At 34.8% G+C, this 16,219-nt stretch overlaps 1 long non-coding RNA gene across 2 annotated transcripts in view; it reads left to right on the top strand.

The window, feature by feature from the left end:
* Nucleotides 1-16,219, top strand: part of LOC116877244 — a 321,390-nt gene that overhangs the window by 134,643 nt on the left and 170,528 nt on the right. Inside the window, exon 5 of one of the 2 annotated variants that reach the window (XR_004384594.1) lies at nt 13,232-13,303. The exons of the other annotated variant lie outside the window; for it this stretch is intronic. This is a non-coding gene — a long non-coding RNA (uncharacterized LOC116877244). Of the gene's footprint in view, nt 1-13,231; nt 13,304-16,219 lie in introns of those variants that run through there. 2 annotated transcript variants of the gene reach the window in all.

Consider the following 16,219-nt stretch of genomic DNA (forward strand, 5'->3'; position numbering starts at 1 on the left):
CACAAAAGAAGAATGTATTTATTTCCATAAACAAAGAGTGGAAAGGGGAGGGTAATCTCAGGGATGCTTTGATCCTGAGACTTTAGCGCTGGCATCTCTTTCTCTTCCAGTTCTCCACCCCCCTTTCTTCTGTGTGTTTCTTTCTAACATGGAGTGCCTTTCTCTCCATATTATAGGCTTACATCTCTACACCCTCTTGACAATATAAGAAACAGTTTCTTTTTTTGTTTTTCTTTTTTTGGTCTATTTTAGGAAAAGCATAAAACAGAGAGGGGCTCTGATTTGTTCAGTGAAGTCATGTGCTTTTTTCCAGAATAATTACCAGCCAAGGTGAAGGGTGCTGTAATTCGTTTATTCTGGATTCCATGTTATTCCCATGGACAGGCAGTTGATATCTGTTACCAGACTAGGAGAGAAGAATGTTGGACAAACAAATTAAGAATCCTCTGGAATGAAGAGTGGGGTGGTCATTAGACAGCAGCGTCCCTGCACTCCTAATGAGCATGAAGATCTTGGTGGTTTTTTTTTACAATTTGCAACTACTCAGAAGATTTTGAAATGGACTGTATTATTTTGCTAAGGCTGCCATAACAAAACACCATGGAGTGGGTGGCTGAAATACAGAAATTTACTCCCATAGCTGTGGAGGCCTAAAGTCCAAGATCAAGGTGCTGTCAGGGTTGGTTTCTCCTGTGGACTCTCTTCTTGGGTTACAAATGGCCTACTTCTCACTGCGTCTTCCCAACATCTTTTCATTGTGTGTACACACCCCTAGTGTGTGTCTCTTTTTGTAGGAACAGAAGCCATATTAAATTCAAGTCTCACCCTTATGACTTCATTTGACCTTAATTAGTCCTGTAGATGCCCTGTCTCCAAATACAGCCACATTCGGGGTTAGAGTTTCAACAAAAGGATTTTGAGGGAAAACAGTTCAGTCTGTAACATGGACTAATCTAGGTTTCACAAAGGAAATGGGCCCAGCTGAAGAATGGTGTTTGAGTTCAATTTTTCCCACTAAATCTTGGGATAAATCAGGAAGGGTAAACCTACTTGAAACACATATATGAAATATTTGCATTGTAATGGTTAAGGACAATTAAGATGTGGTTATGACTGATAAGGCCACTGAAGACCAGATGCAGCAGACAGGTAGAAGACATTGGACAATATAAGCTGGGAATTCTGCCTCACAGAAAGACTGATGTTAAGTTCTTGGAAGGTCTCCCCGAAGAAGAGAACCCTAGTTGGCGAGGTCATATTTTTTGGCAGTGCCATCATCTGAGAACTAAGTTTTTAAAAATGTCTAGGAAAATGTAATACTTATCTGTGAATATGAATGCTAATAGGACCCTAATGATGGCTAACTTTCATCAGAGGAAATTGTTCCATATTCAAAATATCCATGGATGGACCCCTAAAATTATCACTGCTATTAAAAGTTTATACAAGAGTTCTTGTTTGAACTAAAGTGAATATCCAGTCTCTATACTGAGAGAAAAATACTCTAGTAGGCCTCCTATTTAGTAGGAAGAAATGAGTTTGGGGAAAAGAGAAGTAAAAGCACTTTTAGAAATCAGCTAGGTCTGGGGAATAATTACTATTGTGATCCATTGAATGGAAGTTGTGTGTTTGCTCAGTTGGTGTATAGTTCATTTATAATCCTCCTACTTATGTACATAGATCACATTTGGTGTGTGTGTGTGTGTGAGAGAGAGAGAGAGAGAGAGAGAGAGAGGTGGGAGCGAGAGATAGAATAAGTGAAAGAGAATGAAATCAATGTATGAGTAGCATAATTAAGAAATTTATCTTTTTTAAAAAAGATTTTATTTATTTATTTGACAGAAAGAGACACAGCGAGAGAGGGAACACAAGCAGGGGGAGGGGGAGAGGGAGAAGCAGGCTTCCTGCTGAGAAGCCCGATGCAGGGCTCGATCTCAGGACCCCAGGATCATGACCTGAGCCAAAGGCAGATGCTTAATGACTGGGAGCCACCCAGGCACCCCAAATTTATCTTTTTTTAATAATATAGATTGAAAGGTAAGATAAGCCTGCAGTGAGGGGTGTGTGTGTATGTGTGTGTGTGTGTGTGTGTGTGTGTGTGTGTGTGTAGACAGGTTTGTGTATATAAAAGGAAAACCTTTTTCATATACAAAAGGAAATCCATGTATCATGTCCCCTGCAAATATCAGCAAGGATGTGACATATGTCCCAAATTAATTCTGAAGCAATTTCAGACCCAGATTTGAGTTAATGCATTTAGCAAGTAATTAGTTGTCCATTCATTCATTAACAGCATATTTTAAAACTTCCTAAAAAACCCTACCTCCCCCTTCAACAAAGTGGCACTTGTAAAAAGACAGAAGGGATATAAAATATGTTGAGTAAGATTGGAAAACAAATCAAAAAATAAAACTACATGTTAGCTGTAAAAGAATCTTAGTTGCAGAAATGGGACTTACAAAGAAAACACTTCGCTTCCCTTTACCTTTCATACAAAAAAGGGTGAAGTTGTGAATTGGAGCTGCATCAGTGAGTACTTTAGCATTTTATGGTTTCAGTTTAGTATAATGTTTTTCTCTCTTGGACATTAGAATTTTTCTTCCATTTGTAAAGTGCTTTATAGTTTTCTAAGCAGTTTCACATAGAGTAGTTCATTTGTGGAACTAATGGCATTTACATGGGATAACAATATTCTAATAGAATTGTGCAATTCACATAATGAGTTTAACTTGTTATTAAAATAAATGTCACTTGGATAAGATTGAGCGAGGAACCAGGCTGGTCAGTAGTCTTTAGGTAGATGATGACTGTTCCTGATTCGTAAGAGGTAGGGATCCATTGTATTTTTCTTCAGACATCTTGATTCTTCTTCTTTATTTGTATACTGCCTGTCTTTTGCCTGTCTCCACTTTTAGTTAGCACAGAAGATGAGTCAGAGCAGAGAAAGTTGAAATAAAAGGGCTGCTCTGTACCTTCTAAAAGTACAAAAAAATGTTTATTTATTTTATTTCTTGCAGATATTTTGTGGAAAAAAAATGAGGGACAACTGGATGGCTCAATTGATTAAGCATCCAGTTCTTGGCTTTGGCTCAGGTTATGATCTCATAGGTCCTGGGATAGAACCCTGAACCAGGCTCCCTGCTTAGAGGGGAGTCTGCTTGAAGAATGTCTCTCTCTGCCCCCCTTTCATTCAAATAAATAAATAAATCTTTAAAAAAAATGAAATTGGAATCCCAATGAGCATAGTTGGCCTCTTCTTAGTAGCTGACATAAAGATTTGGAGATATTTTATGCAGGGTGAACAGAAACCCAGAGCAGTATTTAGAATAAGCTAATAGCATTGTGCCCCATCAAAATGCAGTTCTAGTCTTAACACAGAAACAATAGACAATACCTAGTGTTGAATCACCCTGTCTTTCTTTCTTCGTCTCTCTTTAAACATTGATGGGGCCCTGATTTTCTGTCTTGAGAGCTTCATACCCTCTTAAAATCTTACTTTTGGCAAAAGACAAAATCATCTAGGATGGGACAATTATTTGGAAGTTATGAGTTTTGAGGTATTTTTAGAAAAGAGAATATGAGGGTCTGGAGCAAAAAAGAGGAAATGAGAGAGTGGGAGGTAAGAAATAAAATTACTTTGGGGGAGTAGGACCATGGATTAAATATTCCAACATTCAAAAAGGAAGGCTAAAGGCACAGAGATGCCCTGTTCCAGCTTCACATTCCTTAAGTATTGTGACAGAAATTTCTGGTTTCCATTCTCATTTTTTCTCCCTACAGACACATGCCCTGCTTGTTGGATGTGACAGTGTGCCCAGCTAAAAAACGGCAGCCTCCTTTCTCCTCCTTGTTTCTGTCAGCCTACAGTTTTTGCAATATGGTGACTTTCTTGACGTGGGGCTTGATCCCAGGATATTTAGATTATGACCTGAGCCAAAATTAAAAGTTGGCCACTTAACTAACTGAACCACTTGGGAACCTTGAAATATGGGGACTTTCTAACCACACAGAGCTGTAGGGAATAAAGCTGTGTGCTCAGGTTGGTGAAAAGAAGGATGGAAAGATTCTGAGATACTGAGGTTATGTTGAACACATCTTATGCACACCTGTTTTTCCAACTACTGCTAAAGTGACAAGCTTCACTCAAGTACCACTCCCTAATCCATAGAATCTCTAACTGTTGCCTTCACATGGGATACTAGGAGGAACTTCTCTGACAGTGAAGGAAGTACTAATCCAGAACTGTGTAACAGGTCTTGGGAATACTGAGTACCCTTATCAATGAGGATGGGAGACAGTGGGTCCATGCTTTCTTCTTTCTTTCTGCCAGATGGTTCCTTACTGCAATAGCAGAAAATGATTACATTAAAAAATAGAAAATCTCAAATCAATAATCTAAACTTCGACCTCAAGAAGACAGGAAAAAAAAAGAGCACAATAAATTAACAGCAAGAAGAAGGAAATAATAACAGATCAGATAAATTGAAAAATACTAAGACAATGGACAAAATCAAAAGAGCTGGGTTCTTTTTAAAAAAGATCTATAAAAATGACAATCCTTTAACAATACTAATAGGAAAAGAATGAAGACACAATTTACCAATATCAAGGATGAAATAGGATATAACAGACTCTGCAGACTTTAAAAGTATATAAGGGAATAATGTGGGCAACTCTACATACATAAATTTGAGAATTTGGATGAAGTAGATCAGTTTCTCAAAGAGTACAGATCAGTACAAGTCACCCAACATGCAGCAGATAATTTGAACAGTCCTATAACTATTGAGGAAATTGAATCTGTAAGGTAAAATCTTTTGAAAAAGAATTCTTCGGGCCCAGATGGCTTCACTGAAGGACACTACTAAATCTTTAAACAAGAATCGGCAAATGTTCTATATAATATCTTCCGGGAAGTAGGAGAAGAGGAAATATTTCTGAGCTCATTTAATAAAGCTAGTCTCAGCCTGATACCCAAATCAAAATAGGTAGTACCCAAAAAAAAGTAACAGTGGAATTTGTCAATGATGTTAATAACTGTTTCCATAAAAATACATATGTAAATCTATGTTATCCACATATCACAGTTTGGCAAGTCTTATTGAGAAGAAAATACTACATAAACATTTGAGTTGTGAAAGGGGATATAACCACAAATGTGAAAGATATTTATATAATAACAAGAGAATACGTTGAGCATATTTAAGGCAACAATTATTAATTCTATTTATATGGATATTTTAATGAACATGTGTGTTTGTGTGTGTGCATATTTTAATGAATGTGTGTGTGTTTCCGTGTGTGTGTGTGTGTGTGTGTGTGTGTGTGTGTGTATTCTTAACTAAATAACCATTGAAGGACTTTGAAAGTCAGTCAACTCTGGATTTTCAGCCCTGGTAATAATGAATAGCTAACATAAACAACTATCCTATTGGAAAGGCCCTGAATAATGTAGATAAAATATTTTTTTAAGTGCTCGAAGGCATTGGAGATCTAGTAAGACCTTGAGAATTCATCAGACCAAAACACAAGAGAAATCAGAAATATAGAGAGGTAAGTCCAGTGTCTAAGACCACTTTTATTCCAGTGCATTTACTGACACCTGATTCACTAAGCTAGGGTGAAAACAAATAATGACAACTAGGAGCTAAAAACTATTTTAAAACTTTTATGAAAATGTTAGAATTGAATGGTCTAATTACCACAGTTGAAAGTTCACTGTACAGACTTATAGCATATTTGGTACATTTGAAAACAGAAATAGGAAACTGGTACACAGGTCAGATGAAAAAGTCATAAATACAGCACAGAGAAACAAACTGAAGGAAAATGTGAGAGGAAAGACATAAAAAGGGAGGTTCTAATGTACATTCTAAGACATATCCAGAAGAAGAGAGTTTAAGGAATAATATTTGAAGAGAATACCTGAAAAATAAAAACAAATTACATATGAATTCCAATGAGTCCCAAGTTAAATATTTTATGAGAAAATCACACCTATCATTGTAAAACTGCTGAAAACTAAGGACAAAGAATAAATCTCAAAAGCAGTTGAGTAAAGAGACAAATTACATTCAATGGAACCACTGCTTCACCGACAGCAGACCTTACAACAGAAACACTGGAAGTCAGAAAACATTGAAATGTATCTGCCTTATTGAAAGACAAAAAGGTTAACCTAGAATTTTATTTTATTTTTTTTTAAAGATTTTATTGATTTATTTGACAGATGGAGATCACAAGTAGGCAGAGAGGCAGGCAGAGAGGTGCAGGGGGCGGGGGGGCAGAGAAGTAGGCTCCCTGCTGAGCAGAGAGCCCAATGCAGGGGCTTGATACCAGGACTCTGAGATCATGACCTGAGCTGAAGGCAGAGGCTTAACCCACTGAGCCACCCAGGTGCCCCAACCTAGAATTTTATAACAACTGAAATCTTCCTTCTGAAATAAACACATTTTCAGAAAAATAGTTTTTAGAAAGGTTTATGCATATAACAGTAACACACAAAAAGAAATTCCAAAGGATATTTTTCAGAAGGAAGTAAAATAATTTAATATATGAAGAAGGACAAAAAGTACAAAAAGGTAAACGTGAATACATCTAAATGAATATTAACTGTAAAAATTAAATGCTATGTTTTAGGGTTTTACACACACACACACACACACACACACACACACAGAATCAAAATAGAAAATAGAAGCTTAGAAGATATGAAACAGGGAAATGGAATTAAAGTGTCCTTGAAATGCCTAGGGGGAAAATGTACCATTATATCAACTTTTGATATGTTAAGAACTTATTGGGTGCCTGGGTAGCTCAGTGGGTTAAGCCTCTGCCTTTGGCTCAGGTCATAATCCCAGAGTCCTGGGATTGAGGCCTACCTTGGGCTCTCTGCTCAGCAGGGAGCCGCTTTCCCAGTTCTTGCTGCCTGCCTCTCTGCCTACTTGTGATCTCACTCTGTCAAATAAATAAATAAAATCTTAAAAAAAAAAAAAAAAAAGAACTTATGCTCCAATGTCTAGTGTCATACTAAAAAATAAAAGTAAATAATGTCAGGCAATAGAGGGAAGAAATAAACAGGTTTTAAAAACCTCAGTTCATCCAAAATCAGACAAAAAGGAGAAAAAGTTCAAAGAAGAAGTGAGACATACCCAGAGGAAATAGTAAGATTTTACATTTGAAAACAAATGATGTTAGCTATTACTTTCACTATAAATAGACCTAATGCTCTAAAAAACACAAAATTATCAGCCCAAGTAAAAATTAAAACCCACCTAAATGCAAATTAAGAGAGTTTAAGGACACAAAAAGGTGAAAATTTAAAAAATAGAAAATGCATACCATGCAGTCATTAACCAAAAGGCAGGTTATGTAACTATATTATTATCAAAGACTTCAAAGCAAAAACCATTAACAGAGATAAAGAGGAATGTTTCACAATGGCAAAAGATTCAATTCCTCAGGAAGGAATAATAATCATAAATTTGTGTATTTACCTAACACATACTCAGATACATAAAACAAAAATAACTGGCAAACTACTTCCAAGAAATCTAATAAATATATGATCTTTGTGATACATTTTAACACACTTCTCTAAATTAACTCATAAAACCAGAGAGTAAAACAGAAAGAAGACAGAATATAGACTATTTGAACAACACAATTAACAAACATGATACAACTGATATCGAATACTGAATCCAACATATGCAGGATATGAATGCATATGAAGTGCATATGGAACCTTAACCAAAATAGATTATCTGTTGATTCATATAGAAAGTCTAAATAAATTACATAGGATTATAGTTATGTCGACTATGTTCTCTGACCACATAGCAAATTAAGCAGGAAAACAAAAACAAAAAGATAACTAGTAAATTCCTATATGTTTTGAAATTAAGATGTATATGTCTAAGTAGACTCTGAGTCAAAAATTAAATTACTGAGGAAATTATAAATTTATGAGAGATAATGAAAATACAACTTGCAGATTGTGGCTTAGGAAATTAGAGGGGTAGTTATAGACTTAAATGCCTATATAAGAAGGTAATAAGGATCAAAAAAATCATTTGACCACCCATCTAAGGAACATAGGCAAAAGATAAATGTGAAACCCAAAGAAAGGAGAAGGAAGAGAATTACAAGTAGAACAGAATTTAAAGAAATAGGAACAAACATGCAAAAAAGCCAAATGTTAACTCTTTGAAATGTTTATCAGATTGGTAAATTTTAGTTTTTGAATGAAACTGATGAGAGAGAGATCAAAATCAGGAATGGAAAAAAAAAGGCATTACTAAAGATCTTACTAGTAATAAATGCTTATGTTAGGAACAACTCTATGCTAGACATTTAAAAATACAACATTCAGTGCACAAATTCTTATGGAAAATTTCTCTTACAAAAATGAAAATTAGAAGAAATAAAACACTTAAGTGCACATAACTGTTAAACAGAAATGACTTCCTTATTAGAATCTTCTACAGAAAATAAAATATACTCTATGGCCAGATGGCTTCTTGAGTGAATTTTACCGGTTACTTAAAGAGAAAATCATGAAAATCTTAGGCATGCTCTCTCGGAGAAGAGAAAACAAACACAAAATTAGGGAACTCTTCCAACTCAATTTATGTGGTGTACATAACCTCTATACCAAAACTGACAAAGAATTATGAAAAAGACTATTACAGGTCAGTTTCTCTTATAAACATAGATAAAAACTTCTAAACAAAAATGGAGCAAACTGAATGCAGCAGTAAATAAAAAAGGTCATATTTCATGATCAAGTTGGTTTTATTCCAAAAATGCTGTTTAACATTAGAAAATTAGTTAGTATAATTTACCACATCAACACAGTAAAGGAAAATAAAAATATATTTTTTAATAAATTCAGAAAAGACAATTTTAGAATTTGCCCTCTATGATTAAAACAAACATAAAAAAAACTTAGCAGAGTCGGCATAGAAAGGAATTTCCTTCATCTGATAAAATATAACTATAAATAAACTTGTGGCAAATACCATACCATTAAATATAATGAAATATTGAAAGGTATTCAAGATTGGGAATGATTTGAAGATGACTTCCAGTACTATTCAATATTTTACTGGAATTCCTTTTAAGGGCAATAAGATATTAAAAAAAATGAGAAAGGAGAATTAAAATCTTCTTTATTAAAGATGATATAAGTATAATAAACATCTAAAAAAGTTTTAGATGAGTTGTTGAAATTAAATGGGTGTAACAAAAATTTAAAAATCAATTATACTTCTGTATACTAGTCTCAGAAAATTAAAAGAAAATGAAATATATCAAAAGATACCATTTTAATGCATAAAATTATAATTTATTTAAAGCAAATCTAATGGAAAATATGTACACTGTTTACACAGAAAATGATAAAATAATATTAAGAGAAAATAAAGTGGTTCTAAATAGAGGAAATAGCATGTTTGTTGATTGGAAGACCCAGATAATAAAAATATCAATTCTCCGCAAGTTGATATTTAGATTCAATACAATCCCAAACAAATTTTCTAATAGATTACATTATGGAAATTGATACCCTAGTTCTATGATTTACATGGGAGCACCTGGGTGGCTCAGTCGGTTAATCTTCTGTCTTCGTCTCAGTCAGGGTTCTGGAGTCCAGGGATGGAGTCTGGCATCAGGCTTCCTGTCAGTGGGGAGTCTGCTGCCTCCTCTGCCCTTCACCCTGCTTGTGCTTTCTCTCACTCACCCTCTCTCTAAAATAAATAAATAAAAATCTTTTAAAAAAATTAAAAAATAAAAAAAGTTATATGGAAAAAGGCCATGAATACTTGCTAGGACTTGTCCTATTAGACATCAAACTTAAAATGAAGCTAAGTAATTAATAGTATGTGATATTGACAAATATACTTAGAACAGATTCAGGACCAGATACATGCATATAAAGAAGCTTGATTTGTAATGGAGATCCCTGTAGAAAAGTTAAGAATGAGTAAACTTTGCTAGGTCAACTGGATATTCATACAAGGAAAAAAAGGGGTTTTGACCCTCACCTGACATCAATAACAAAGTCAACTTCATCCGGGTTGTAGATTATAAAATTTCTGGAAAACACACAACTTCCCACCTTGGTGACTTGATACTTCAAAAAGAGAATATCTGAATTACCAAAAAGCATACCAAAAAATTCTCAGAGAAAGATATAAATTGAAATAACTGATATATTGGCATATATTTTCTAGACTAATTAAAATTAAAAAGACATAATGGAAAGCAATAGCAAAAATAAAATGACCACCACTGCTGGTCACTGCTTGCTTGGGATGTCAATAATTATATCTGTTGGCATTATCTGCTGAAGAATTTCTATTCCACGGGATACCATATAGAAACCCAGGCTCATATGTACCAAGACACATAAGGGGATGTTAATAGTTTAAAAATGCCATTTTGGGGCACCTGGGTGGCTCAGTCGTTGGGTGTCTGCCTTCGGCTCAGGTCATGATCCCAGGGTCCTGGGATCCAGCCCTGCGTCATTGGGTTCCCTGCTCAGCAGGAAGCCTGCTTCTCTCTCTCCCACTCCCCCACTTGTGTTCTCTCTCTCTCAAATAAATAAATAAAATCTTTAAAAAATAAAAAATAAAAATGCCTTTTTACAAAAAAAATCCATTTTACAACATTAGATGAAATATTAGATGAGTAAATTGCAATGTATCTGTATAATGAGATAATATATGGCAATGAAATGGATATATATTTTGCTACACATTGAAACATGAATTGATTCAGAAACATATAATGTTGAGCAGAGGAAATTACACATGAAAGGGGACCCAAACTGTATGATTTCACTTATATTTAGTTCAAAAGCAGGAAAACGAACTATAATGTTTAAATGTCAGGTATAGATTGTACATGAGGAGGAAGAGGAGTGCAGTAACTTGAAGGTATGAAAGATCATCTTGGGTTCTGGTAGTAGTCTGTTTCATGATCTGGATTGCAATTACATGGAGTTTTACTCTGTGATAATAATTGAGCTATAAAGTATATTTTGTGCACTTCTCTATTTTTCTAATATATGAATTACCTAAAAATGCCTAAATAGTTTACTTTATTCTCCAAAGTCTCAAGAAAACCGTGCATTATAAAGCTATTCCAGAACTGAGAAAAAAAAAATGAAGGGAACTTTATGAATCTATTTATGGTATTAGTACATTTAATTCCCAAACAAGAGAGAAACAATATAAAAAACAAACAAGAAACAAAACTAAGTCAACCTTATTATTAAGACTAGATGCAAGTGTAAGCAGATATATCAAAGATAAGTATAGAAAATACAAGCAAATTTTATCCACTAATAGATAATAGTAAATCCTGAACAAGAAAAATATATCTCAGAAATGCAAGAATAGCTCAATGTGAGAAAAGTATATTGGTATAATTAATAGATTAAAAGAAACAATATATGATCATCTCAGTGGAGAAAAAATATCTTTCATATACATCAATACCCATTTTCAGTAAATATTTGAATGAAATGATGAAGGCATGAGGTTTTTTTTAAGCATATTTGAAGGAGAAGATTTAGGACAGTTATTTTAAACCTTTGTGTTGAGAAGGCTTTCTAGAGCAGGAAAAAAAGAAAAAAACTCAGAATCTACAAAGGACAGATTGACAGATCTTATGACATAAAAATTAAATCTTCAGTATGACAAGATTCCATAGGCTAAGAAAAAAAGATAAATGACACACTGAAAGAAAATAACTGAAATATATAAAAAGAGCAAGAATTATCTATCTATCTATCTATCTATCTATCTATCATCTATCTGTGTTTCAGGGGAGCAGCAGATGTGAGACTGAAAAAGAAAAGAATATATCTCAATACATTATCCAAAAAAAGTGAATAAGTTCAAGACTGGAACAAGTGGAAATGACAGAGAAATTTAAATAGACATTAAACTTAAAAAAAAAAAAGCAAGAACATTTAAGTAAGAAAAAACATTTTGAAGGATTAGAAACACTTATATAGTGTTTGAGCATGTGTAAGGAAACACAAACCATCAGTAGTACTGTAAATGTGTATAGCCTTTTTAGAGGACAGTTTGTCATTTCGTATCAAAATTCTCAAGACTTTGACTTGGAATTTCCACTTCTCAGTGTTTACTCTTGAGCAATGCTTACAAAACACATAAAGAAGCAAGTAAAAGGATGTTCACTGCGGCCTTTTTTTTTTTTTCTGGTAATTCAGAAAAATTAGGGGTAAAAGATGCTAATAAATTACAATAATCAAATATTTGTATGAATTAAGTTCATCTATGTTATGGAAAACTATTCAGAAATCTTAAGCAATAAGGCGGATTTACAAATACTGAAATAAAATATCTTCAAAAAATTAAGTGGGAAAATTAAATTATAGAACAGAATTGAGTACTGCCCTATTTATGCAAAGGTAAACCATTTATATATTAAACACATATGTGCATATGTATTTTAGATAAATGAATAATACAAAAACAGGAAGATACACTTAAATCATAACAGTTATAATGACTGTTTCTTTGGACTGGAGTCAGGTTGGGGATATGTGCAGTGAGATTTTTACTTGTTCGGTTCATATTGTTTCAATTTATGAAACAAATGTGTGTTTGGGCATTGCTTGTGTAATTAAAATATGAATTCCAAATATGTTGAAACACATGTCAGGGTATATGGGCTTGTGGTTTTATCAGCCCCCCTGTGAGGTTATTTTTCAACCTCAACTCCCAACAAATCATCTCTGGTATCAAATGATAAAATTTCAACTCAAAATATCAATTATAAAAAAGGAATCTCATAGGAAAAAAAGTAATAAAACGTGGTAAAGAATAGTAAAAACACAGTAAAAATAAATCACAATGGGTTGTACCTGTCAGCTGAATTTAGCATTTAAGAACATTTAGATTATCAAAATGTATAGATTGCTCTTAGAAAGATCCCCACCTAATATTGGCTGTAGAGTCCATCTGATAGTTATTGCAGAATTGGGGAACTGCATGGCAACATTCTATCCTCTACCTCTTCATTCCCCACTTCCCTTATTATTCTGGCTACATGGAGAAGAGTATTGACTTCTGTTCCAAGCATATGTCTTTCTTAGTGGGACTCCCCTTCCAGACCTGAGGGACCTTGAGCAACTAGTTTGTGTGCCAGCAGTTCTGTATTTTTGGATGATGAAAATTGATTTTCCTCCTTTTAGCAGGTGCAGTCTCTGAGTGAGCCTCTCCCCTCACGACCTGTGCAGATTATGCCATCAATAGTGGGAGAGGGGATGAGGACGAACATTTGGGAACCTCAGCACATAGCACCAAAGGGCCTGGTGAAACCTTGCAGCAATGAGGGTGCACTAAAATAAAAGGTAGTAATAAACTCATCTTAGAACTGTTTCCTTCTTGGCACTTCCTGGGCACGTTGAGTGTCTTATATGCATTTTCTGGGATTATTTAAATGGACAATCTTTATGCAGGGCTTATTATGGGCTGTGTAGTTCTAAATGGGTCATTCTTATTAAACCTGAGTAATGGGAAGAATCCATTTAAGGAGAAGAATATAAAGGAAATCAATGTGGCTCAAATTATGTTTATTATAATGCAACCTATATTTTTCAAACATAAGTAAGTCTTATTGTGCTTATAGCTGTTTTGCTGCTAGGATAATCTAGTTAAAGATGTGAAACTTTTTTGATACACACTGGAAAAACTCAGAGATTTTGAGTCAGGAAATAAATACAAAAGTAAATTTTGTACTTGCATATAGGATAGATGGGCATTTTGAGTGCAGGGTCAAATAAACTAGTCAAAAAATTATAACAGGTTTCTAGGCCTGAGTGTTAAGTGTTTGAACAATATGGTGGCAGTGGGAGCAGGGAGGGGTGGGGGGTAAACGCAGGTAGAAAAACAGGAGTCTTTCTACAGAAGATGAAAAAACTCAAGAGAAAAGCCTTCTAAAGTTCTTGGAATTTAGGTATTTTTTCAAAAGGTGAGACTGCACTCAGTAGTATAAATTAGTGTCAATGGCTATAAGACCGTGGAAGGTGGGGAAAGAAAGAGTATGTATGGTTGGAGGGTAGAGTCACCAGGCTGACATAAACAAAAATCAAGTTATTCAGGAGTGAATACACAAGACAAGCAGGGAGGCTACCATGACAACTTATGATACAGCTTCTGGAAGAAGCCACATGAAACAGTAGCTCCTGTGAACATCTAGAAAGTGTGGGCACTGCAGGAAACATCAGTATACTCTGTGGTGCCCTAGGTTAGTTTTCTTCCCTCAAATACTCAGTGGTTGCATGTTCTAGAAATAGTTTGTCTCCTTGCCATAGGAAAAGGTAAGTGAGGAAAAGATAAAGAAGGAACACTTTTTAATTCTTCAGATAATTGTATGATGTGGAGGATTTCTAGAGAGGTTGAAAAAAATTTATGAGATTAAAGTCTAAAAGATGTGGGAAAGTTGTAGGAAAGCAAAACCAAGATCATATACAAGAGGCAAAATGCAGAAGATGTAAGAATCCCCTCATGGATGTCCCATTTCTAATTCATGTGGGACATATATACCCATGAGTACTTCTAATGGCACTGAGTTTGGTGAGCTAAGTGATGATCCATGTCAAAGAACAGGATTTGCTTTGTTGGAAAAATGTGTAGGTCATTAAAATTATGCAAGGGATGATAATTTAGTGATTTGTCCAAGATCTCTTAAGGTAACTGAAATAGAGAAGCAAAATTGCCCACCAAAACTCTCAGAGAAAAATAGTAAGAGTGAGTACAGTATTCTCTTAGTGTGCCCAAGAGAATAGTATATAGGATCCCTAGTACTTTTCTGTAAGAATGACAATGGGCTTTCATATGTTAATAGAACAGGTGGCTGATGTGGGTAGAAACAATTAAGTTAAAAATTTGATACAGTGACTAAACATATATACCTGGTGTGTGATTTGTGATTGGAATACAGAAATACGAGAACAAATCTTCCTGGCTATAGCTTATGTAAAAAAGTCTTTCTGGTATTAATTGATTCCCCAGTAAATCAGTGTGAGGAGAATTTAAGTGTGTGTGTGAGTGTGTGTGACATAATGTGTCACAATATATATTATGCCTAAATACATATGAAGCTCATGGTTCAACATCTGAACTATGGTTCACATTTCTGCGTCTCACATTTTAAGGACACATTGCAAAAATTAGTGGTCATTCAAAGGAGCCCAAATAGAAAAATGCCTTGCCAGGCAGTCATTTCATGTAGGAAGTGGGCTAGTAAGCCAAGAGAAGAAAATACCTCCGTGATGCATGATTACTCTAACAAATATTTGGAGGGCTATTGTGTTGAAGAAGGACTGGCCCTTTTATTATACTAGAGGGCAAAACTTGAACCAGCTGGTTATATTCCCAAGGAGATGGATTTTAGTAAATATAAGACAAAGCTTTTTTTCTAATAATAAAAGCTTCCCTGACCCCAGAACAGCCTTCCTGTGAGGCAGAGGTGTTTTGGTCACCGGGAGTGACCACGTTGAGGCTGCGGTGACAAGCTGCCAAGATTTCTGCAGAGGCTTATTTGTTGGATGGAAGGCAGCACTAAGTTAGTCTTGAGGTTCCTTCCAAATTCAAAATTGGATTATCCTATGAAAATAAATTAAGATCTAACTATTTCAGACTATGGCAGCTCTTCTCCATGTGTGATTTACAACTTGTCTATGAAAGTAAACTGAGGGGAGAAATTACATTAAAAAAAAAAAAAAGATCAACTAGAACAAGGCTAGGAAAATGGGATACACTTCCAAAGTGGACATTTTGCAAGTTACAGTACTTGTTTAAACAAACAAGGTGATGGATAGATAAACAGATATGCAAATGGCAATAGATAAACATATGGATACAGATAGTTATTACTTTATAAACATATGTCATAGGCTCGAAAATATCCAGATATTTTAAGGCACCTTCCAGTGAGCATTTCTTGAAGTGGCAAAGGATGAGTTAATCTTTTGTCCTCAAAGCCCACAGGAATGTTTATCAAGCCCAGAGCAGGCCTCCTTTCTTTCTTTTGGTGAGTTAAGTCTGTCTCTGCTTTGTTTGACGCTGCCCATTTGAGGAAAGCTTATCCCTGACCTTCTGCCAGAGAGACTGATGGCAAGGACAGTTTGCACTAACCTTGACATTCACCAGGGTAAATGGCTTTTTCCACAAGTAGT

The sequence above is a fragment of the Lontra canadensis genome, unplaced genomic scaffold (genome assembly GCF_010015895.1).
Source record: "Lontra canadensis isolate GAN:19392208 unplaced genomic scaffold, GSC_riverotter_1.0 scaffold50, whole genome shotgun sequence".
NCBI classification, from domain to species: domain Eukaryota; kingdom Metazoa; phylum Chordata; class Mammalia; order Carnivora; family Mustelidae; genus Lontra; species Lontra canadensis.